This window comes from Petaurus breviceps, unplaced genomic scaffold, assembly GCF_028583685.1.
Source record: "Petaurus breviceps papuanus isolate PSGF00001 unplaced genomic scaffold, PetGlider_PUasm1.0 90977, whole genome shotgun sequence".
Lineage (NCBI taxonomy): Eukaryota > Metazoa > Chordata > Mammalia > Diprotodontia > Petauridae > Petaurus > Petaurus breviceps.
Window position 1 is genome coordinate 52050816 of NW_027187391.1, and position 25564 is coordinate 52076379.

Here is a 25564-nt window from a genome sequence, read left to right on the forward strand (position 1 = left end):
TCTATCTATCTATCTATCTATCTATCTATCTATCTATCTATCTATCTATCATCTTTTCTCCAACTACCTGTATGCTGAGGAAGGTCTTGTGAGTTACAAATATCATCTTTCCATGTAGGAATGCAAATAGTTCAACTTTAATAAGTCCCTTCTGGTTTCTCTTTCTTGTTTGCCTTTTCATGTTTCTCTTGATTCTTGTATTCAGCTCTAGTTTTTTTCATTGAAAATGCTTGAAAGTCCTCTATTTCATTGAATTTTAATTTATTCCCCTGAAGTATTTTACTCAGTTTTGCTATGTAGGTGATTCTTGGTCTTAATCCTAACTCCTTTGACCTCCCTACTATCATATTCCAAACTCTTTGATCCCTTAATATAGAAACTATTATATCTTGTGTTATCTTGATTGTATTTTCACAATACTCAATTTTTTTTCTTTCTAGCTGCTTGCACTATTTTCTGCTTGACCTGAGAACTTGTAATGGTAATGGTAATTTGAAGATCTTCCCTGCCCTTTAATGGGACAGATGTAATCCTTTGGATCCTGTAGAGGGTGGAGTTTGCTGAAGGGTGGAACAGAGCTGAGAGGTAGCTGGGAGTCAGAGCAGTTGGAATGATGAGAAGAGAGAGGATTCAGGCAAGAAGAAAGCTAGGCTTATGAGTGTTTGTGGGAAGATTTTGGGATGGTGTTGCTCTCTGCAGTGTTATTGTGTATACATTTCTTTGTTGCTATGATGAATTCAGTTTTCTGGTGTTGGGGTTTGGCTTTTTGGTGTTTGATAAATGTTTTGTTTCTGTCTTTTATTTGTAAAATTTGTTATATTTTGTGATTTAGAATTATGCTGGCGTATTCATGGTTGCTGTTGCTGCTGTGAATATTGTATTATCACTGCTGTTGCAGGAAATAGCTCAGATGGAAAGGAAGTTATCTGATTTGAATGAGAAACTATCTGTGTTACATAATTCAGGCTCTCCTTCAAAAGAGCATGTAGGAGGATATCACATGGTAGGAGAATAAATTACTGTTTGGAGCTGACTAATTTGCATGAGAATATTTCTGCTAATTTAGCTAGAAAGAAGTGAAAAACTAGCAAAAGGAAGGTGCATGCAGCTCTGCCATAGGCGGGGCCTAGTTGTACCAACAACTACCAGGAGAATGTGTGGAAGGAAAATGAAAACAATATTAGATGAGGCTTCTCAGGCAAAAGTTCATCCCATACTAAGAAGAAAACGAAAGAACCTAGGGGTAACACAGTCTTCAGGGAGATAATTGAGTATTTCACTCAGCAGCAGGTCATTGATATTAAGTTGGGATGGAAAAACTGTTAGTGTGCTGGATGTTGATAATCAGTGATGAAGGGGTTGGAGGAGTATTGGTAGATAACAGAGATTACTTGAAATTTATGAATACTAGTCAGAATCCTTTTGTACAGCAAATTTTTAGGAGGTAGCAATATGACCAATCTGTTAGCTTTAGCAACAGATGGATGCAATAAAATGCACCCTACTGATTCCCTGTGGCCTAGTGGAGAAAGATCCTGGTATTCACTTAGGAACTATATGAGGAAGTTAAAAGAGGAGATAATGAAAACTCTTATCATGACTGCAGATACCAAGGCCTATCACAATAATCCCTTAGCAGTTTCTCATAGAAATATCATAGTGAAGATGGCTCTTCCTTATTATAAGCAACTAATTCTGACTCTACTAATTAGTAACATTGGACACTCTCTTTAGGAGGTGCTGGATAAGATTTCACAGCTAAGTGACTTGGGGGAATGGGAAAAAGATACATTTCCTTATGAGAGAAGAGTAAATAGCCAGTGGATTGAAATTCAGAATAGATTGACAAGAAAAGAAGTTTACTGCTCTACTGAGAGCAGGGGTGGATTTTGGAAGAATAGATGACATTCCAACTAATGAACTATACAAAATATATCAGGAAAAGTGGATTAATATTAGACTGAGCAGGAAAATAAGAGGTACCCTTGTAGACCCTCCTGAAACATTTTATTCAAGCTCATCACATCTGCAGGGAGAATAGGAAATTGGCCAGATCCCAGCTCAGATTAAAGAAAATATATCTCTGGAAAGAATGATGACCCCAAAACTGAAAATTAGAAAACAGTAAATAATAATGAATAAGGATATAGTGTGTTCATGGACTTCAGAAGCATGGCTGTGTAATGGGAATGTAAATTTGAAGATTTTCCCTGCCCCTAGGCTAAAGTGCACCTGGAGCCTGGGGTGGGAGGCTTGTTTTTCAGTAGATACTTCTTGATTGGCCAGTGAGTCAATAAGGTTGTTACATTCTCTGAGCCAGGAGAAGGCTATATAAGCCCTGATGTGTAGCTTTGTTTTGGGGCTTACTTTGAGAAGTGTTCTGTGATTTGATCAGATGAAACTCTGGGCTAGCCGTTGTCCAAAGCCCCCCGGCTTTGAAACCCAGATGTTGTTTGGTATGGATGTAATGGTTGGACAGTTTGGAAATCTGTCTACTTGATCTCTTTCTGTCTTGATAATTCTGTCTGTATATTCTGAAGTTTGGGGTGCTGACCTTTTTCCCCTGAACGAGGTAAATGATACATATTTGACTGATTAAAATAGCCTTATTAACCCATTTTGAGTTGCTTTTCTTTATCAAAGCAGATCCAAGAACCTGTGTTGGCAGCGACCCTGAGGACACTTGGGGTGCTTGCTGCTACAGGCTGATCCTATATCTACCCTGCTACTGGTTATTATCTCTTTGTTTCTTTTTGGCATTTTGCCTGTTAAATTTTTTTTGCTAGTTTGTTTTCTGCAGGCTTAATGCTTTGACCTGTAGATAGCTAATTTCTTAAATCAGATGTCACCCCCTGTATACTACTGTGATGTGTCACCCCTGGACCTGGGGTCAACCAAACGATGGCTGCCAGGAAAAGAAATGACCTCTCAAATGGGACCTCTTGGGGAAGGGACAGCTCTACATCCAATTTCAGCAGGAAGTAGTTATGGAAAAAGAGACTTTCACCTCTTACCCTATCATTGTGGGCCCCATTCATTTGAGGGGGGAATGACGGGGTGTTTGTGCTCAACTTCAACGGTAAGATATTATTTTATGTGCTTATTTTCTGTTATGCCTGTTATATTGTTGTAAAGTTCTCTTGTTGCCAGTTACCCCTAGAGTCCAATTGAACTGTGTAAGGGTCATGAAAGATCTTGGAGCTGAATGTAATGGTAATTGGAATTTGAAGATCTTCCCTGCCCTTTAATAGGTCTAAGGGAATTTGAAGATCTTCCCTGCCCCTTAAGAGGCCAAATGTAACCACATGGAGCCTATGGAGGGAGGAGTTTGATGAATGGAGGGGGGGAGAGAGAGAGACAAGGAGACAGCTAGGCTTGTGAGTGTTTTGGGAAAGGCTTTGGGATGGTGTTACTCTCTGCAGTGTTATTGTGTATAGATTTCCTTCTTGCTATGATGAATTTAGTTTTCTGATGTTGGGATTTGATTTTCTGGTGTCTGAATAAATGTTTTGCTTTTGTCTTCTCTATGGAGAGTATGCTATTTTTATGTCTGTTTTGATGTTATTTTGCCAGATTAGTCTTCTGGTAAAGGAAAGTGTTGTTGTTGCAGAGGTCCTGGAATCTTGCTGTTGGTTCAGAAGCCCTGAAGGAGGATTTTCTTGTTGTATGTTTACAGAAATCATGGAGGAGGGTCTTGCTGATGTTTTCAGGGGTCTTAAGACTGTTCTGCAGGTAGAGAGTGAATTGACGAGGACACTGGAAATGTATATTGTGGCTTTGTTAAGTTTTGTCTTCCCAGGAACAGAGATTGCTGAGAACTTGCCTCAGGTCAACATGGAGAAAAGACCTCTCCTTGGGTTTTAAATGCTGTGATGATATTGGTACCTTGTTGCGCTTAGGGGTAGATGGCCTTTGTGCTCTTCACTTCCCCTTTGAGAATGTGCTTGGTGGTAACTGATGATAATTGTAATTCAGTTGTGAGCCAGGGGTGGAGTACTTTGATTTTGTGGTCACATGGACCCTGTGGTGGAGCTTTGTTTTTAGGAATGTCCACACCTCTTACTTTGTGATTGGATCAAGAGGGCTGTGACATTCTCTGACCCAGGAGAAGGCTATATATACCCTGATGTGAGGTTTTGCTTTGGGGCTTGCTTTGGAAGAGTTGTATGATTTAGCCAGATGAGACTCTGGGCAGCTGTTGGGCCCCCCCCAGATTGAAAACCCAGATGTTGGCTCTTCCCTCTCTGTTAACTACCTAGGTATGGATGTAATGGTCAGACAGATGGAAGCCCTGTCTGCTAAATTGTGTTATTTTCTGTTGTAGCTTCTGTTTGTATTCTTTGAAGTTCAGAGTGCTGATTTTTTCCCTGAACTAGGTAAATGATATATGTTTGATTGATTAAAGTAAGATTGTTAATCCATTTTGAGTTGCTTTCCTTTAGAAAAGCAGATCAAAGAACCTGTGCTAGCAGCCATCCTGAGTATACTAGGGTGCTTGCTGCTACAGATTGGAACAGTAAGCTGCTGTATAAAATAGGAGAAAAGAGCTGCCTACCTGAGTCCAGGTAAGAGTCAGGTGAGCCCAGACAAGAATTATGTGAATCCAGGCAAGAGCTGGGAGCAGCCAGTTTGTGGAAGAGGAGTTGCAGGGTTTGGAAGCTAGCCTCGAGTAAGATGAAGGAAGACTTTACTGTAGTACTCTGTATTGACTGGTGAGATTGTGACTTACTATGACCTAGGGGTGGGTAGTGTTTGTACTTTCTGCTACTCCTTAAGGATGATTACCACTTAAGGATTATTGGCTTAAGGATGATTGGAAGCTAGCCTTCAAGAGTCAAGATGAAAGAGGACTTTACTTGGAAACAGTGTATTGATTGAGGTGGTTGTGGCTTACTGAATGATGTTTTGTTTAAGATTGTGGTCACCTTAGTAATGAGTTGTGATGTTGTTGTGAATGTTGTGCTTTAGTGTCTTGAATATTTTGCTTTAGTTTCCTGCTGAATAAATAGAGTTCACTCTACTATTCACTTAGGTCCTTAAAGTTATTCACAGCAGCAGTCCTCAGGAGAGCTGCCCATGAGTGACTTTACAATCCCAGAGAGTTTTGCCACTGACCTTTTATGCTGTCTTTGGCATTTGTGGGTTGAGAACTCTGGAAACTGCCATAGCTGCCAGTGATTCAGTCTCCTGAGGCCTGTTCCAGCCCTGTCTGTGCTGGCACAGCTCATGCAAGACTATACTCTGTTCCCAGCTCTGTGCAATAGATCCTCCTGTTGACTTTCCAGGCTGTCTTGGGTTGGAGATTTGTTTCACTCTCTCATTTTGAGGGTTGTAGCTCTAAAATTTGTTTAGAGTCGTTTTTTTACAGGTATTTGAAAGGGTTTGGGGAAGATCTCAAACAAGTCCTGCTTTAGTAAATTCCAGAGTCTAATAAATCTATTAATCTAACAAATCTATAAAATAATGGTGACATCTGCTGAAATCAGGATTAGAAAAATCTCATTAGTGTTAGTTATAAACTAAGGTATATTGAGAATGCACCCAATAAGCTGAGAAACATCATATAAGTTTATTTTCATGATTATCATTGCAGCATTTGTGCTATCCATCTCTTTTCTCTTGTTCTTGCTATATGAAACATTTTCTTCAACAATTATACATTTCCTTCATAGTACCTCTTACACTAATATTTGAATATATATATAACATGGCATTAGGGGTTAGATTGATAAGGTACCTGTAATTATATTTGTAGAAGGAACTCTAGGTGAGAAAACACCCTCTACAAGAGTAGGTTGACATTTTCCCTTCAATTTATCCATAATTAAACATTTAAAATATTGAAAATGGATAATTTACAGTCTCAGATACTTAACATGTACTAGCTTTGTGACCTTGGGCAAGTCACTTAAGCCCAATTGCCCTGACTTCCCCCCCAAAAAAACAAACCAAAAAAAAAGAGAAAATGGATATTTTTTTCATTTAATTCAATTCACCTTAGAGAGTTGTCTAGAGCAGTGAGAGGTTAAATTCATATGGTCACAGATGTAAACTGTAAGGCACCACAGAGGTCACCTATTTCAATCTCATCATTTTATAAAAACAGAAATTGAGACCAATGGAAATTAATTATCTGTCTCAAGACTGCAAGAATCTATGTATCAAAGGGAGGTCTTGAATCAAATTTTTCTGACTTGGATTTTTTCTTGCCAGCATTCTATACTTCCCTTCAGTAGGTTCTTTTTGAAAATATGCTACAGTCTATTCCTTACTAACTTTGATCCACTATGATAATTCCCAATGTTTAAAGACTGATATGTGACACACATTCAATTACTAGAATTATAATGGGAATGTTAATTTAAAGATCTTCCCTGCCCCTAGGCTAAAGTGCACCTGGAGCCTGGGGTAGGAGGCTTGTTTTTCAGTAGATACTTCTTGATTGGCCAGTGAGTCAATAAGGTTGTTACATTCTCTGAGCCAGGAGAAGGCTATATAAGCCCTGATGTGTAGCTTTGTTTTGGGGCTCACTTTGAGAAATGTTCTGTCATTTGATCAGATGAAACTCTGGGCTAGCCGTTGTCCAGAGGGGGCCCCCCCCCAGCTTTGAAATCCAGATGTTGTTTGGTATGGATGTAATGGTTGGACAGTTTGGAAATCTGTCTACTTGATCTGTTTATGTCTTGATAATTCTGTCTGTATACTTTGAAGTTCGGGGTGCTGACCTTTTTCCCCTGAACTAGGTAAACGATACATATTTGACTGATTAAAGTAAGCTTGTTAACCCATTTTGCTTTCCTTTATCAAAGCAGATCCAAGAACCTGTGTTGGCAGCAACCCTGAGGATGCTTGGGGTGCTTGCTGCTACAAGAACTCACTTGTATCCAGAAAATTTTCAATATTTGATTAAACATTTTTTAAAAATTCTTGTTTGCTATATAAACAAAGAAACATCATGGACCAATAGCATTACTAGTAGGATTAGACTATAGCTATTTGGAGCTGTTAAGGAGAACTGGATCCACATTTGCTGAACTTGAAGGCACAATGAAACATTAATATATTTAGACTAGCATTATTTGGAAGGATTTATGGATAATAATAATTATTAGGTAGACCAGTCATAGGAGTTATACTAGATAAGCTTTCAGGTTCATTTTCATTAGTAAGATTCTATGAAATATACCCAGAAAATTAAAGTCAGTTATAAGTTTAATTCATAGATGTTATTTGTAACTTAATGAGTACAATGTAGAAAACTTTATTGATGAAACAAAAGGACCTATAATTACTGCTGTTGAATATATTATGTAGGCTTAGTACTTTGTAGAACTAGTCAACTTTTAATTTAAAACAATTATATAATAAAATGACAAGTTACATTCATACCTAATGAGTTTTATAAAGTTCAAAATAAAAGAGAATATATGAGAATGCCCCAAGTGTTGTTTTTTTTTTTTTTGCTTAGCAAACGTTTCCAATGAAAACTTCATATAGTTCATGAGCAATGTGGATTTAAAGGCAAATGAATTTTCATTGACATTCTTTATCATATTACTTTATTTAAACTCCATGAATTTGAATTGAGATAACATAGGTAAAGTTCATTTTATATTTTAAAGCAGTAAGTAAATGTCAGTTATTTCTCATTTGAGAGCTAAATTAATCTGTAATCTCCTCAATATGGGAAATCCTTCTATCAATACTGATATCTACTGCCTATGGCTTATCTCCATGTGATTCTTGCCCATATTCTTTTTAAAAAAAAATTTTTTTTTGGTCAATTAGCATCAATTATCATTTTCCCCTTAAATCTTTCCCCCTGCTAGGGGCAAAAATTAAAACAAAATGCCTTAACAAATACATATAGTCAAGCAAAACATATTGCAAAACATATTTCCCCAGTTACTGATGGGGGACGGGATCCCAATAGGTTCAGCAGGAATTTTGATCTTGTCTAAGACCAGAAAACCTGCAATATCGTCTGGAAAGAATTTAAGGTCTCAGGCTTAATTGGAGTGAGAGTTGTAGAAGTTTATTGTTACGCTTCCATGAGAAGCAGGCAAGAGTCCTTTAGGGGACCTGCAAGTGAGAAGGGTACATGCTTTTACCTTTAAAGGGTAGGGCTGCCATTGTCAGGGCTGACCAGATGGGAGGGGCCTCAGTGCATAGACAAAGTTCAGAGCTGACCAAGAGGAGCATGTGAATAGATAGGTTAGATAAGATTTGGGCCCAGTGAAGGAGACAAAAGGCAAGGACGAAGGAGGGTGTGGGCCAGGCCCAGAAGAAATGAAGAGATTAAGTAAGAAAAAAAGGGGTCACAGGGTGTTGCCTAGGTGGAGTGTGGGATAGGGAGAAGGGGCAGAGCTCAAGGATGGGAAAGGACAAATTGCAGTTACAATTGAACAGACTGGTTTTACAAGTTGATTTCACAAATTGATCTAGACCCCAGGTACCCAATCATTACCATGTCTAGAAATTCACATCTCACTAGAATATCCAGTCCCTCACCTCTTTATCAAGATGTGAGAAACAAGTTAAAACTTGAATCTTCTGGAATTATGCTTGATCATTACATTGATAAGAGTTTTTAAGTATTTTAATTCTTCATCTGTATAATGTTTTTGTTGTCATTTTTTCCCTAATTTTGTACACTTTACTCTTCTCCCTAAATGTTATTGGAGTTCAGAGTACATTGTTATTAATTTAGCTAATACTCATTTGTAGATCAGTACAATAAAGAGGAATTAGACTTACAACACTGGCAGTTCATAGTATTATTTAATGTTCAGAGCATTACTCTTTGACTACTTTCTCCAAGTAACTTCTAGCCTGTGAACTCAATAGTGTATGAATTTCCATGAGGAAATACCCTAAGCCAACAGTTATTTTGTATATTTTTACATATATTCATACACTTTTCTCCTATAAAAAGAAAGATACTAGAGGGCCAGGATTTTTTTGTTTGTTTGTTTTGGTCTTTTCAATTTTATTATGTTGTTCTAGTAGAAGAACATAGTATGTTCTTAACAAATATTTGTTGAATTATTAATTGATTAAACTTTAAAGGGTTGACTAGGACAATAAGAGGTTGAATGACTTATACAAGGTTAAACAGCATTGTAAACAGTGAATGCTTAATATATACTTGTTGAATTTGTTTATTGAATTATCACTGGTCAATAGAAAAAAGTGTTAAATCATTAGAAAGCTTCTGCATGGACTGAAAGCCCAGTTTCTGAAAGATTATTCCAATCCTAGAATTTCTTTTATTCACTGGAAATATAAAAGTCAAAATACTTTTCAAATTCCTTTGCTAAATGAGTCCTAAGAAAAAGTCTATTTCTCTGTTTTATGAGGAAGAATAATTGTACTCTCACTCAGAAATAACACAATTCAATAGGCAAAGCAATGTCAATAATAGTTGCGTTAAATTCTATGTAAGAGGTGACTCACCCTATTATATTAAAAATGATGTACAGTTACAGCTCTACTATGTAAAAATGACTAATAAAGAAAGTAATTTCAAGTGATAGGTAATCCCATTTGTGTATCTTTAATTACATTTTATCTATGCTGTTCATTTTGCTATGTTAATCATTTTCTGACATTAGTGAAGCTCAATGTTTGCATGAGCTGGCTAATAATAGAGAGGTCCCACAGAGCAAAGTCATGTGTGATGAACCTTCTGAGACAAAGGTAACATTTACATAAGATTTAATTCCATGCTTTTCTATTCCTGTAGAGACTGGCATGTAAAGACCAGATACAGGAAAGTCAAGGCAGGAAGAGGAGTAACAGCAGAATATTGAATGCATGTCTGATAGGCAGAAAGAGCAACCCTGAACTGCAAGGGTTGCCTTGATGTATAGATTGATGCAGAGAAATAAGAAGGAACCAGCTACAAATGTCTGACTCTGAAACTTCAGAAGCCCTGATCTTGATACCTTAAACTCAGACACCTTCTGACCTTCTGCCCTGTAGAAGAATACTCAGAAACAAAGGGGAAGAAAAGAAAATGGAACACAAGAGAAACAAAATAAAACAAGAATTCAAAGAAATCGTATTCCTTGTGTTTCCTATCTCAAGTCTTGGGGGATTTTGGAAAAAGTAGCTTTATGCATTTTGCTTAAAGGAGGTTAAAAAGGGTGACTCAGACCTAGTTTTGCTAAAGTTTGCCATTTCACTATGGTTTTATTTTTTTTGTTTGCTTGTTTTTGTTTTTATTTTTCAAGATATGACATATATGATATTCATGATGTTCTATAGGTTCTTAGAAATATTTTAAATTGATAAGATTTTTATATATTTTATATACACTTATAAACATACATACATACATACATATAGACTTGTATGTATATATGTATCTATAATTTGTATTAGCTATATAAAAGAAAATGGAGGAAAATTACAGAGGCTAACTGACTCAGTATATAAAAAAATAAAAGGAAATAACTTTAAAGAATTTGGAAACCATTGATTAATTAACATTTACAATTCTGCTTTATGGCTTAAGGTTTGAGAATATTTTTATCCACTTAATGAATTTAGAAAAAACAAAAACAACGAAGAATTCCTAGAAATAAATATTTTGTTAAAGTTATATGATAAGGTCTAATTAAATACAGTTCTTTAAATAAAGGACTAAAGAATGCATATCAGGGGTAGCTAGGTGGCACATATAGAGCACCATCCCTGGAGTCAGGAGGACCTGAGTTCAAATTTGGCCTCAGACAACTAACACAAAACTAGCTGTGTGACCTAGGACAAGTCACTTAACCCCAATTGTCCTACCTTGCCCCCTCCAAAAAGCAAAAAAGAACACATATCAATTCAAGTTTTATGCATCTATATATACATATATATATGCATACACATACATACAGATGTGTGTATATATAAATATATCAATGTATATATGTATATACCATATATACATATATATTCTGTCTTACATATGGTAGACATAATATTATACATTTAATGTCTATGATATATATTTACACACACACACACACATATATAGTGGCTACCATATGTGGGTGTGTGTATAAAATACCATATGTAAGAGACAGAATCAGGAACCAGAAATTGAGGAAAAAAATATCCCTGCCCTCAATAATAAAATTAGACCATATCTATATTTCTATCTATCTATCTATCTATCTATCTATCTATCTATCTATCTATCTATCTACAGAAAGAGAGAAAGAGAGTCCTTTAGTTTTTGCAAAGCCCTCCATGCACCTAATCTCATTTGTTGAGGCAGGTATTATTATTATCCCCAATTATAGAAGGAAAAAAAACAAACCTCATACTGAGGGAGGTGAATTACCCAGAGTCAGACAGCATTTTATTGCCTGTGAGAAGATTTGAACTCCAAGGTCTTCTTCATTTCAAGTCAACACTCTATATACATATGCAAACATTAATTAAGCACTTACCAAGCACCAGACACTGTGCTATGTATTGAAGAAACAAATACAAGCAAAAAGAAAGATGGCTAGTGCCCTCAAGGAGTTTATATTCCAAGAGGAAAGACAATATAGAAAAAGAACTTGAAAAGTTAGGAGGGGTAGATATGAAGGCCTGGTGGCATGGTTTCATAGTCCAGAAGTCATATACATAGCCAGGAGGAGAATGAAGGTAGGATAGGCTTAAACCTTCTACAAAATGGAAGCTCCTGGAGAAATTCACCATTGTTAGATATGGAGAATACCTTAAGTAGGAATATTCCATAGTGAGTGTGTTGTGGGGTAAGAGGCCATTTTAGACTTCAAGCATTGAGGGAATTTTGGGGATAATCCAACAGTAGAGGGGCCATGGTTTTGAAGTAGAAACCACCGACTCATAGGAAAAAACAAAATTTCAGCATTTAAAGAAAACTCAACATTCATAAAGCACAACTTGTCACTGACCGGGAATTTTACTTGCATCATATGTGACAAGTGGTCTGCTCTCCAGCTTATTTTTGAAGATTACAAGTGATAATGAATCCCTGGTCTCTTATAGCTACCTAGTTTACTTATGGGTAATTCAAATCAGAAGTTTTTGGGGAGTTTTCCCCCTGATAATGAGGCAAAGTTAGCCTCTCTAACTTCCACACCTTGCTTCATTCTGTGCTCTTTGTGACCAAGAGGAATGCCTAAACCTATTTGGAACCTGTGGCCTTGAGGCAGCATGTGGCCTTCCAGGTCCTCAGGTGTGGCTCTTTGACTGATTCCAAGCTTCACAGAACAAATTCCCCTAATAAAAGTATTTGTTCTGTAAAACTTGAATTCAGTCAAAAGGCCACACCTAAGGACTCACATGTGGCTTCAGGGCTGCGCAATCTGCAGCTCTGAAAGATAATGATGTTCAGTTCTTTCATCTAATCCTGAAAATACATTGGAAAGGAACTATAAGGGGAAAAAAATAGTGTATCATCATTTTGGCTCTACTGGAATACAGAAGCTTGCCAATGTCCTTCCTAAAAATGTGATGCCCCAAACTGAATATCAGACTCAGAAGTAGTCAAAGTAGGAACTGTATAGCAGATCCATCATCTTCTTCATTCTTCATAATGTATCTCTTTCTTACAAGCCATACTGAGTTAGCAATTTTGGTTGCCAAGCCATGCTATTGAACATGGATTCCATGAAAGTACCCCTGTCTTTTTTCCCCACATAAACTCTTGCGTAGGTATGTTTTCTCTAACTTGTATTTATTCAGCTGCTTTTAACACATGTAAGCTTTTTCATTTCTACTATTGAATTTCACTTATTTCATTTAGTTCAACATTTTAGACTACTGAGATACTTTTTTTTTTTAAATCCTGACTTGATTATTGCACTAATCACTCATAATTTTGTTACTTGTGGACAAGGATTTTTTTAAAATATATTTTTATGAAAGTCCTGAGAAAAGTATTCAGGAAAAAAAAACAGAGCCAAGAACAAATTCTTGGATCTGCTCACTAGATAGTCTACCTTCAATGTTGAAGTTAATTAATTCATGTCTATAATTTGGTCTAATCATCAAGCTGGTCCCAAATCTGGCTAGCTGTAGAAACATTTGGGACAAACATTTCATCTTGTGCACAAGGGTATTATCCTGTCAAATGTCTTTAGTATTTTCCTGGTATAGTGTAGTAGGCCAGCTATAAGGGAAGGGCATGAACCTGAATTACCTGTCATTAAGAAATACTAAATGGTTCTTGGTGACCACTGCTTTATTTTCTAAAAATAGACAAATAATCTCTTTTAACAATGTGTTTTAGAATTTTGCCTGTAATAAATATGAAGTTCAGTGGTCTATGGAGTCTGAAAAATCTACCTTTAATTTTTTTTAATTAAGAAAAATAATTGCCTACTTTTTGTTTTGCACCTTTTCCTATTTCTTCTGATTAAAAAAAATCAATTACACTAACTAGTTTTATTACTAAATCCAACCATCATTCCTAAATCTGTCTTCTGAAGTCAGTATAATGCTTTAATTCCTCTTCCATATAATAATACTTCATATACTTAAAGATGACTATCAAATGCCCACTAAATCTTTTTTTCTCTAGGTTAGGTATCACTTACTCTTTTGATTGATATGGGTGATTTTTAGGCCTTCAATAATCCAATACCAAACTTTTAATTAGTTAAAACCCTAAGGTCCTTTTTAGAGGAAATATCTGTACCTATGAGTCTTTCATCCTTTTGTAGTATATGAATTCTTGAGGGCAGGCACTGCCTTGCTTTTTTATTTGAATCACCAGAACCTAGTACATAGCAGATAAGCAGATAGTTAACAAATGCTTGTTGATTGAGTATTGGTTATATGTGTAGATTAGATTTTATTTTAAGCCCAAATGTAAGATGCTTTTTTAAAATTTTATCCCTATCAGCTTCTATTTTAGATGTTTATCAAAAATACTAGCCTAATGACATCTTTGTGAATTCTGTAATCCAATGAGTATGATGATGATGGTGATAACTAGATTTTATATAGTGCTTCAAGGCTTACAAAGAACTGTACATATATTATCTCATCTGATCTTCAAAACCACCCTGTGAGGCAGATACTATTTTACCCCATCTCCCAGTTTGTAAATGAGGAAACTAAGACTGAAAGAAATTTTGTGACTTCCCAGGGTTAAAAAGCTAAGGCAAGATTTGAACTCAGTTCTTCCCAACTCCAATACTTTATCCTCTCCATTACTTAGCAGCTGTTTTAGGTAGTTTCCCACTTTTATGTCATCTACAAAGTGAGCATTGGCTTAAAAGCATTTTTATGGTCTGAAATAACACTGGGATAACTACTCATTCACTTACCATGTTTCCCCGATAATAAGACACTGTCTTATTATTTTTTTTGGAAAGAAAAACACCAGAGGGCTTATTTTCAGGGGAGGGCTTATGTTGTCCTGCCTCAGCTCTCCTCCGAGGCACTGCTCTCAATGGCGCCAGCAAGCAAATCACTGGGGAAGAACAGGATGACGCGATCACTGCTGCAGAGGGTACCGTAATGTAGCGTGTAGCGCAGGGGATCACTTTCAGTACAGTAGCAATCTCAATAGGGCTTATTTTCGGGGGAGGGCTTATTTTAGAGGAATCTTACACAGTAAAGGGAGGGCTTATATTTTCAGGATAGGTCTTATTATCGGGGAAACACGGTAGTCAAATTGCTGAGAAAATGATATAAAGCCATAAAATTGTGTGAAGTTTGCCTGACCTTTCATCTTTGTTTAGGAAGATGCTGACATTCCTAATCTGTAGATAATACCACAATTCTGCTTCATTTGCATGACTGAAAGAAAGAAAAAATTTCAACCAAGTAAGAAGGTAATTCAGTTAATCAAATTTTAATTCCCTTAGGGAGACTCACCAAAAATAATTATGGAGACTACTTAAAAAAAAAAAATCATGGATCTTTTGGGCCTAGAAGTGTTTGTGTGTGTGCCTGTGTGTGTGTGATATAAAATTATTCTGACCTAATCCAGCCTTCTCTTCCTTCCTGATTCCTTTTCATAGTCAGCCCTGGAACTCTACCATGCTTCCCTGCCACCCTCCATCAATAATCTTCCTCCATGTGATGGGGTACCTGGGGTCTAGGTCAAACCAACTTGTAAAACCAGTCTGTGAAGTTGTAACTGCAATTTGTCCTTTCCCATCCTTGAGCTCTGCCCCTTCTCCCTATTCCACACTCCACCTAGGCAACACTCTGTGCCCCCTTTTTTTCTTACTTAATCTCTTCATTTTTTCTGGGCCTGGCCCACACTCTGCTTTGTCCTTGCCTTTTGTCTCCTTCCACCTGGCCTAAATCTTATCTAAACTATCTATTCACATGCTCCTCTTGGTCAGCTCTGACCTTTGTCTATGCACTGAGGCCCCTCCCATCTGGTCAGCCCTGACAATGGCAGCCCTACCCTTTAAAGGTAAAAGCATGTACCCCTCTCACTTGCAGGTCCTCTAAAGGATTCTTGCCTGCTTCTCATGGAAACGTAACAATAAACTTCTACAACTCTCACTCCAATTAAGCCTGAGACCTTGAATTCTTTCCAGACGATATTGCAGGTTTTCTGGTCTTAGATAAGATCAGAATTCCTGCTGAACCTATTGGGATCCTGTCCCCCATCACATGGAAATGTCCAGTGACCTAGACAATTGGCAGCTCCCTACCTGTGACATCAGAGGTAGAAAATGAATCAGTATCTAATGTCTCCAAATAAAATAACTAACATATTTACATTACTCTGGCCCATGATATGTAGGACAACCCAGCTGAGTCTGCTCTGAACGAGGAGGATTGTCCAGAGCCTAGAATAACCTAAATGCCAAATATGAAGGAGACCTTTCACATTATTATGAATTCCTTGTCATAAAGCCCTATGGGTTGAAGATCATCTCACCAGTAGTTGTGACTCCCCTGATGGCTATCATGGGTGTCTCTCTGCGTTCTGTGATTTTGATGTATCCTTTCTTTGTATTCCCTCACTATTCTCTCCTACTTCACTTAACTGCATTCCCTTGTGTAAAGTAAAATAGACCTTTAACAAAGGGTTATTTCTTTTAGTATCCTTAGTCCAGTCTGCATCTTCACTGGAAGCCACTGAGTCCTAAACAAGAAGCTATTATTAGAGACTAGAACAATGTGTTATCTCAATATGTAATCATCATGTTATTACTGAATAAATTCCATACAGCATTTTTAATACTTTTTTTATTAAGAATCAAATTTCTAATAATGAAGTTCTGTCACAAAACTGTAGGAAGACTGAGGCATTATAATAAAAATAACTTCCACTTAGATAATGCTTCAAAATTTTCAAAGTACATTTAATACATTTTCTAATTTGAAATAATTATAAGTGAATAATCCTTTGAGTTATACTGATTGGATTTTGTGTTTGTACAATTGTGTGTGTGTGTGTGTGTGTGTGTGTGTGTGTGTGTGTGTAAATGACCTGGACTTGTAATTTTGTTGTTTTAGGGCATTCTGGGCAAAGAAACCCCCTCTAACAGATTATGTTAGCAATTCTTCTGAAGTTTATTTTCTTAGAGAGTTGCAGGGGGTCCTAAAATGAAGCAACTTACCCAGCCAGTATATTTAAGAGGATAAACTTGAAGACACAAACCCAAGTTTTCTTGCCTTTGAGACTGATGAGGGATGGCTCCCTCTGGGTTCAACAGGAACTCTGATCTTACCTAAGACCAGAAAACATGCAATGGCATCTGGAAAGAATTCAAGGCCTCAGGCTTAATTGGAGTGAGAGTTGTAGAAGTTTATTGTTATGCTTCTATAAGAAGTGGGCAAAAGTCCTTTAGGGGACCTGCAAGTGGGAGGGGTACAAGCTTTTACTTTTAAAGGGTAGGGCTGCCATTGTCAGGGCTGACCAGATGGAGGGAAGGGACCTCAGTGCATAGATAAATGTTAGAGCTGACTGAGAGGAACTTGTGACTTTAGTACATAGATAGTTTAGATGAGATTTGGGCCAGACTGGAGGAGACAGGAGGCAAGAACAAAGGAGTATTTGGGCCAGACAGAGGAGACATGAAGAGATTAAGGAAGAACAAAGGAGTCACAAGTTGTTGCCTAGGCTGAGTGGGGGAAGGGGCAGAGTTTGAGGCTGGGAAAGGGATTTTACAGATTCCAATTTTACAATACAAATTGCAGTTACAATTGTACAAACTGGTTTTACAAATTGGTTTAGACCCCAGGTACCCCACCAACTCTTTATCTACCATGCCAGGCTGCCTCTCATACTAATGTCCATATGATACTTGTATTTATTTTTTAATAAGGGCTTGTACTAAGATAGTACCTGTATATGGGTGTGATGAAATGTGAGCTGAGCTATGAGGAAAGAAAGGAGAGAGAGAGAGAGAGAGAGAGAGAGAGAGAGAGAGAGAGAGAGAGAGAGAAGGAAGGAAGGAAGGAAGGAAGGAAGGAAGGAAGGAAGGAAGGAAGGAAGGAAGGAAGGAAGGAAGGAAGGAAGGAAGGAAGGAAGGAAGAAAAAAAAAAGCTCTTATTTAGACCCTAAAAGTTACTACGAATGCTTGGCCACTTATTCTCTAAGTATCAGTTGGTATCACCATAAAATAGGGGTAGAATAGGGCCTGGATTCATGGTTTTATTGGTGTATATATGGAATTCCCAGTAAGGAATGAACTCTAACAATGTCAGTGAAAATATTTTCTTCAGTTTATAGGCTTAGTATAGTTAGGTAGCACTGAACATAAATTCATGGAGTCAGGAAGGCCTGGGTTTGAATCTTGCCTTAGCTACTTACTATCTTTATAGCCCTGGGCAAGTCATTTAACCTCTATCAGCCTCTATTTTCTTATCTTTAAAATAGGGGTAATAATAGTGCCTACCTCCCAGCACAGTCTTTAGGGTTAAATGTGAAATGATTTGTAAACCTTAAACTGCAACAGAAAGGTCAGTTAGTATTATTATTTTGGAAAGTTGCCTGGAAAATTCTCAGGTTAAGTGACTTGATCAAGGTTAGAAGCCAAATAAGTAATAGACACATAACTGTAAAATTAGCTATTGCATGTGACTAAAAATCTTTGCTATTCACACCTAATAATATTGTGAGAATCAATTGAAATTGCATGAGTAAAAACACTTTTCCACAAACATTTTTGTAATATAAGATATCATTATTGCTTCCTTTCAATAGAGTAAGGCACTTTGCTCAGCACTTTGGTACATACAAATATGGATATAATACTTTCTTTGTCCTTAAAAAGCTTTCAAACTATTTGGGGTGAGGGTAATCCTATGCAAATACTTATTGTACAAATGTTAAATAAAAAGTAGTAGGTATTGAGGGGGTACAGGCTCTGAGAACCCCCTAGAGCTCTCCTTGAATCTTCCCACTGAGGCATTTGCCTGAGGCCTTTAGCCCTCCTTTGTCCAGCAATTTCCGACCCTTGATCCTCCCAAAATATCCATACCCAAATCAATTACACCTTTGAACTGACCTAGCCTACCTTAGTCTGTCTCCAGGTAGCCTCCAGCAACTTCCCACCCTTAATCACTCATTACTGGAGTCTGACCTCATTGACTCCTCCTGAAGACCCTCCACAAACTCATTACTGAAGTCTGACATCGACTCCTCCTGAAGACTCTCCCCAAACTCCTCCTCTAGACCACCCCTAGACTCCTCCCATAATCTTTCTGTATATGAAGCCCAGCAGATCTTCATGAGAAGAGGAAGGCCAGAGAATGATTTAGCACAGACACACTCTGTCAGGTGATTCTACTCTGCTTGCCCATTGCAAGCATCACAGATACCAAGGCTCCTTAAGAGTCTACCCAATATAGCAAACTTTTAATAAGCTTCACTTTTCTTTGGCTGAGAAAAGACTCGAGTCAAACTCATTTGGCAGGACCCAGCGTGTTGGTATTTTGGAGTCTTGTGGACCCCTAGCCTAAACTGCATAATTTTATGATGACCCTCTTCAGTATGAGCATGGTGCAATGAGAATTCTTAATAGGATCTTTACTTTTCCAGAAGGTGGTATTTTAACTAAGCCTTGAAGTTCCTGTAAAATGTCAATAACAAAAACGGGCAAAGGTTTCCCCTTCCAGCAGGAGATAGCAGTGAAAAAGAATGTTTCAAGGACCTTAGACTTCTCTACCTCCCCACTTCAATCATTAGGTCACTGGAAGATCTCACATAATACCAAGATTTGGAGGGATCCTGTCCATTACCCAAAACTGAAGCAATACTCTAGGTCTTATTCTGCTGTTCTTAATGAGAGGAACTACTAATGTCATTTACTCAGGCCATAATACTATCTTTGTTCAGTAATTTTTCAATCATGCCTGATTCTTTGAGTCTCCATTTGAGGTTTTGCTTGGCAAAGATACTAGAGAGGTTTGCTATTTCCTTCTCCACCTCATTTTAAGATGAGAAAATTGAGGCAAATAGGGCTAAGTGACTTGCCCAGGGTCACAGAGCTTGTAAGAGTCTGAGGCCAGATTGGAATTCAAAAAGATGAGTCTTAATGACTTGGGGTCTGACACTTAACTCACTGTGCCACTTAGCTGCCCTTAGAAGGATCTAGATAAGTATTATTCCATAGTATAAAAAAGAGTTTCCCAAACTTATTTGTCCTATTGCCCCCTTTACAAAAAACAAAAACAAAACTCATCCCCTCCCCCGAAATCTATTTTCTTTAACCCTTTAATGTTTATTTTTTTTGAAATTTGAGTAATTTCAAAGCATATTATATACACATACATATGTATATTTAAATGACACATCTTAAATTTAATTGTTTTAAATTTGTGCGTTTTTTTCTGCATTGAAATTTTAATGATACAATATTGCATCATGTAACCGTACAGGATCATATTTTTTGTTTGTTTGGTTGTTGTTTTTTTCTTGGGGGGGGGAAGGCAGGGCAATTTGGGTTAAGTGACTTACCCAAGGTCACATGACTAGTAAGTGTTAAGTGTCTGAGGCTGGATTTGAACCCAGGTCCTCCTGACTCCAGGGCAGTGCTCTATTCACTGCACCACCTAGCCACCCTACAGTATCATATTATAAACAAGTTGTTACATGTATATATTTCAGCTGATACATGTAGGACTTCATGATAATGAGTGAAGCACTTGTCTGCCAACACTTGCTTGTTTAGACCTGTTGGTGGATTTGACCACTGATAAGTTATAACTTGCATTTTGTGTGGTTATTTGGAAAATAATGTAATTGCTATGACTTTGACTCTTTTATACAACAGACAAAACATGTAAGAATGGTTTTTCAAATTTTTCTTCTCTTCTTTCTTATGTTTTCACTGCCCCCTTATTTTTATTCAACACCCCCCCCCAATTGCACCTGAGGCTATGACTGCCCCTCCCTTCCCCCATATTTCCATCACCCCCAACGTGGCAGTATTACCCACTTTGGTAATCTATGAAATTATGTATTTATTTCAGTAACAAGACTTGGTAAGAAGGAGAAGGAAAAGAGAGGAAAGGAGGAATAGTAAAAGGAAGGAAGGGAGGAAAGGTGGAAACAAACATAAAGATAAATCAAGGAGCGAGGAAGCAGAACAATTTGCTTCAGTTATGGTCCAATTATAGAGGAAAGATTTTGGGGGGGAACCCCAGTCTCTGATAATTCATCTCCCACTTTATGTTGACCAGAATAAAGCCTCCACACCAATTCCTAACTATCTCCACACCATGCCACCTGTTTTGGGGCTATCATCCCACTTTTTCCCATTACAGAGTCTTGGAATTTGATTTAATTTGGGGCTCTAAATGGTGAGCATTCATTTTATCATTCCCAGAATCAGACAGCCATGCCACTTTCTAATCATATCCATATCATTGTACACACACATTCTTCCTTAGTCTTTGTTTACTGCTTGGTGTTTCTTTGCCTGATTACAAAGTAAGCTTCTTGAGGGGAAAAAAAAATTGTTCTTTTTTGACTATTCTTATCTTGAGATCTTAGCACAGTTCCTTGAACATACATGTTTTATCTACCTGTATGCATATCTACTTATTCTCATTTTTTTTAAGTGTGTAGACCAAGTTATAGATTCCATTATTCTTAATGTATCCTGGAACAACTTAAAACTGCTAAGTAGTTTAGGTGGGTTCTGATTTATAGATCACTGGGCCTAAGTTTTATCTCTTAAATATTATCACATGCCAAAAATAATCAGTACCCTAGTTCCATTAGAAAATCCATGCAATGTCACTAACTGGAAGCAGGTATTGATTTAAACATTTTGATCTGAAATTACACAACTGAAAGGGGCCTTGTTCTTCTGACTCTGAACCGATGACCTCATTGATTTCTGCCTGACACCTGGAATCTATGCATGTTGCTCTGTTAAGATTCCTCTGCCAATCTCAATTCTGGATAAAATGCTTTCCCCTTTATGAAGCCATTTCTTACCTATCCAGTTTCTAGAAGCAAGGGGATCCCAATATCACATTTAACAAAGCAAATGATCCATTTATTCTGGGATTTTTATCTTCCTACATTTTTGGTACTTATCATGGATTCTGATTTATCTTGTATAGATAATTGCCAATTATATGTGTACATGAAAAGTGACGTGCAAGATGTCATAAAGGCCTTCTTGATAGGGCAAAGACCATGTTTTGGGCATTAGAATTAACAGGTGGACAACCTGATTGATGTGTTTATGTGCATAAGTAGCAGAATACCTCTTGGACATTTATTTAGCATTTTATTTAATTTAAATCCAATGTTTTTTTCCAGATTGAAGTCACATTATTCCCCTTCACTTGCTCTACTTTCTGGCCAAGTGCTGGCCTGCATGACTTTCGAACTCCTACTTCTCTGCATTTGATTGTGTTTGCTTTGTTTTGTCTGCATCTTGGAATCCCTAGATATTTTAATTCATTCTGGGTGCTACCTCCAAACAAAGTCTTTCCTAATTACTTCAGATTTTAGTGCTCTCTCTCATCCACAAAATTATATTTCTTTATCTATGTATGTGTTCTACTCACATAGAAGTTTATCTTCTTGAGTATCTTCTGTATCTCCCTAATCTGGCACTGCATCGTACAATGACATCATATATCTAGATTTGGAAACACCTTGTCTAATCCGCTTGTTTTATACAGATGAAGAAATGAAGGTTGAGTCACTTGATGAAAGTCAGAAAGGAAGTAAAGGGCAGCCACAAAATGCCTGGAGCCACTGGGTAACTAGGAGATATAGTGGATAGAGCCCCAGTCCTGGAGTCTGAAAGACCTGAATTCAAATCTTATCTCAGACACATGCTATCTGTATGAACATCCGCCACTTAACCTCTATTGGCCTCAGTTATTTCATCTGTAAAATAGTGATAATTATAAGACTTATTTTTCAAGGTTACTGTAAATATCAAATTAGAAAGTACTTGTAAAGTGCTTAGTACAGTGCCTGGAACACAGTAAGTTCTATGTAAATGTTAATTGTTGTTGTTGTTCTTATATTGGTAGAGAAATTTCACTGGTATTTTGGCTTCTTTTGCCTAGTTAAAATATTGTTATTTCCCATTTAAACTTTTTATTCTATTTTTATCATTAATTAAGCTATAGTATGAAAATAAAATAACCATTAGGCTTACTTGTTTTGATTTCTTCAAATTAATCTGAAAATGTTTACTTTTTGTGATGAGTCTGTTTGTAAGAGTCAATAATAATTTCATAGACATGCTGATTGTTAGTACAAAGAAAAACACCACAGCATGTAGAAATTGTCTCTCCAGTCATATTGGTACCTAATCAGTACATCCATTAAAATGAATTTGAATATTAAAGATATCATAACAGCTTCCTAAATGTTTAAAGAAAATTCTAGGCCATCCCTCACCCAATTGCCCAATTTCCTTGGACCATAAATACTTGGCATCCATTCTTTATTTCTCCTCTGATCATTGTCTTTGAAGAGTTTATGACAAAATCATAAAGATCATGACAAAATCAGACTATGGAATAAAGAATATATGTATACCATGTTTCCCCGATAATAAGACACTGTCTTATTATTTTTTTTTTGACAGAAAAACACCAGAGGGCTTATTTTCAGGGGAGGGCTTATTTTAATGAACATTGACAGCAATTTTAATAAACAGGTAAATGTGAACAAAAAAATGTACCTTTATTCAATAAGCAAATCACTGGGGAAGAACAGGATGACGCGCTCACTGCTGCAGCTCTGATTGGATTCAGCTCGGAGTGCGGCGTGCGTTTCACGGGGGGGGGGGGGGACGGCGCATACAGAGGATACCGTAATGTAGCAAGTAGCGCAGGGGATCACCTTCACTATAGTAGCAATCTCAATAGGGCTTATTTTTGGGGGAGGGCTTATTTCAGAGGAATCTTACACAGTAAGGGGAGGGCTTATTTTCGGGATAGGTCTTATTATCGGGGAAACACGGTATATACATATATATGTATATATATGTATATTGTATATTGCCATACATTAGATTTTTCCTAAATTAGCACATTTGACCAACTTTCTGACTGAGAAACCTAGGTTGAATCATGGATAGAGTCTTAGACTTAGCCTTAGGAATTCTTGAGTTCATATCTGGCCTCATACACTTCCTCAAGGTGTGTTCTGGGGCAAGTGACTTGACCTTTGATTTTGTTTTAGCATATGCAAAAGGGGTAATAATAATACTTACCTCACAGAGTTGTTTTGAGGATAAAATCAAACTATGTATAAAGCACTTTAGGATTCATAAAGTTCTATATAAATGCTTCTGTTTCTTCTTTTTCCTCTTATTATTATAATACAGACTCTCTCATATTCTTGAAAAATGTCTTTTTAACTTGCAGTTTGCAAAGAAAAAATTACGTAGTCAAAAGAAGTCAATGAATCAATGAAATTGCTGGAAATTTCAACACAAAATATAATGAAGATTCTTTTAGAAATGACATTTTCTAGAATGCAGTTGAAAAGGGGTTTGTATTCTACCTTCTTGGATGCAGCTAGAGCAACTTTCCTGTCAGGTGAGTATGTTATTTTGGAAGGCCAATTATTGCATATTACAATATCAAGATAAAAATCTTTGTTTTATAGTTGACAGTAAAAACAAAACAAAACAAAAACAGACCTGATTGTTGCAGAAGAGTTTAGAATGCAATGATTTAGATTTTTTTTGTGTTGTTTTGGTTTTCAGAACTATTATGGAGAAGCACATGATCAGGTAGAAAGAATAGTAGACTATGAGACTTTTTCTCCACTAATTGGATTTCTCACTAAATTATTGTATAATTTGGGGTAAATAACTTCACTTCTGTTTCCTCATTTGCAAAATGAGGAAAGTGATACCTCTTTTACTCCCTCTCAGAGCTTCAGTGAAGACCAATAAGATCATATTCATGATACTACATTGGAAAAAAAAAATGGAGGAAGACACAGGTGCTAAAGATATTGGATACTTGCAACAAGGAAGGAGAAGAGGTCAAATTCACATTTCTGATTTCTCCACATTGCTTTCAGTTGCAGAAAAAAAAAGAATAGAAAAATAAAAATATGAAAAAAAGACTCAGATATCTACCAGTTTTCAATGTCTGTGGCCTTCAGATATGGTATAAATGTGAAGCAAACGGGAACTTTAGGTCATACAATACATGTCAGATAATACAGAACAAAGACATTCATAAGTTCCCAGGAAACTAGAATTTAATGCCTAGTTTTTGACTATAGGAAACTAAAGATATATATTTTATAAAGAAAGGAGTTTAGAGTTAACTCTTTGCATAACTCCACTGTCAATTTGGTTTCTTGTAGTGAAGGAATTATCCTTTCTTCCTAAGCTGGAGATATTCTTGTTTACATTTTTGACACTTGTGACTGATAAAACAAAAACTAAGTTTCTGCTATGTATTGTAATGACTTTTTCTCTGAACAAAAAAAGACAAAATATATCATGGAACACATTTCCCTTGAAAACATAAGAGATACATATATAGGATAATTGTTGAAATTGTTTTTATCTCTTTGTGTCTATCTCGATTTCTCTGTTTTTGTAAACTTGTCTATCTCTGCTTCTTTGTCTTATTACATATCTCTATTTTTCTTTTTTTCTTTTATTTTCTCATCCCCTGACCTGTAGTGCACCTGTAATATATAATACATATTATCAATATGTTATGCAGTGAACTAATAAAGTACTGACTAGAGAGAACAATCAGTAAGAGAAAAAATGTTCTTAGAAAAAAGCAAGGTAGATCAATGTGAAATGGAAAAATTAGGGATAGATTTATAGAAAGGTTGGTATTTGAAATGAATCATGATGATAGGTAAAGTATGGACAGTTGGGAATGAAGACATGAGAGTAATTCAGGTCAGGGAAATATCATCACAATCTTAACTTACCCTTACATCACAGTACTTGATATGGCACTTTCACATTCAATATTTTATTAAGTAACTATCAAACCCCTTCATATAGATAAGACTATTATTACAACTGTTTTAAAAATGAGGAAACTGAGGTTCAGAGGAATCTAAAATTGAACATATTGTGAATGGTAGAATCTAGGTTAAAACACTAGGTCTTCTAATTCCCAAGTTCTTCTGTTAGACAAAGGT

At 36.7% G+C, this 25564-nt stretch overlaps 1 long non-coding RNA gene across 1 annotated transcript; it reads left to right on the forward strand.

Annotated features, from left to right (window-relative positions):
• Positions 1 to 4143: 4143 nt before the first annotated feature.
• LOC138153319 (uncharacterized) lies at positions 4144 to 24478 on the forward strand. Its single transcript, XR_011166342.1, has 3 exons — positions 4144 to 4259; positions 23803 to 23976; positions 24318 to 24478. It is a non-coding gene; the product is annotated as an uncharacterized lncRNA (long non-coding RNA).
• Positions 24479 to 25564: the final 1086 nt, after the last annotated feature.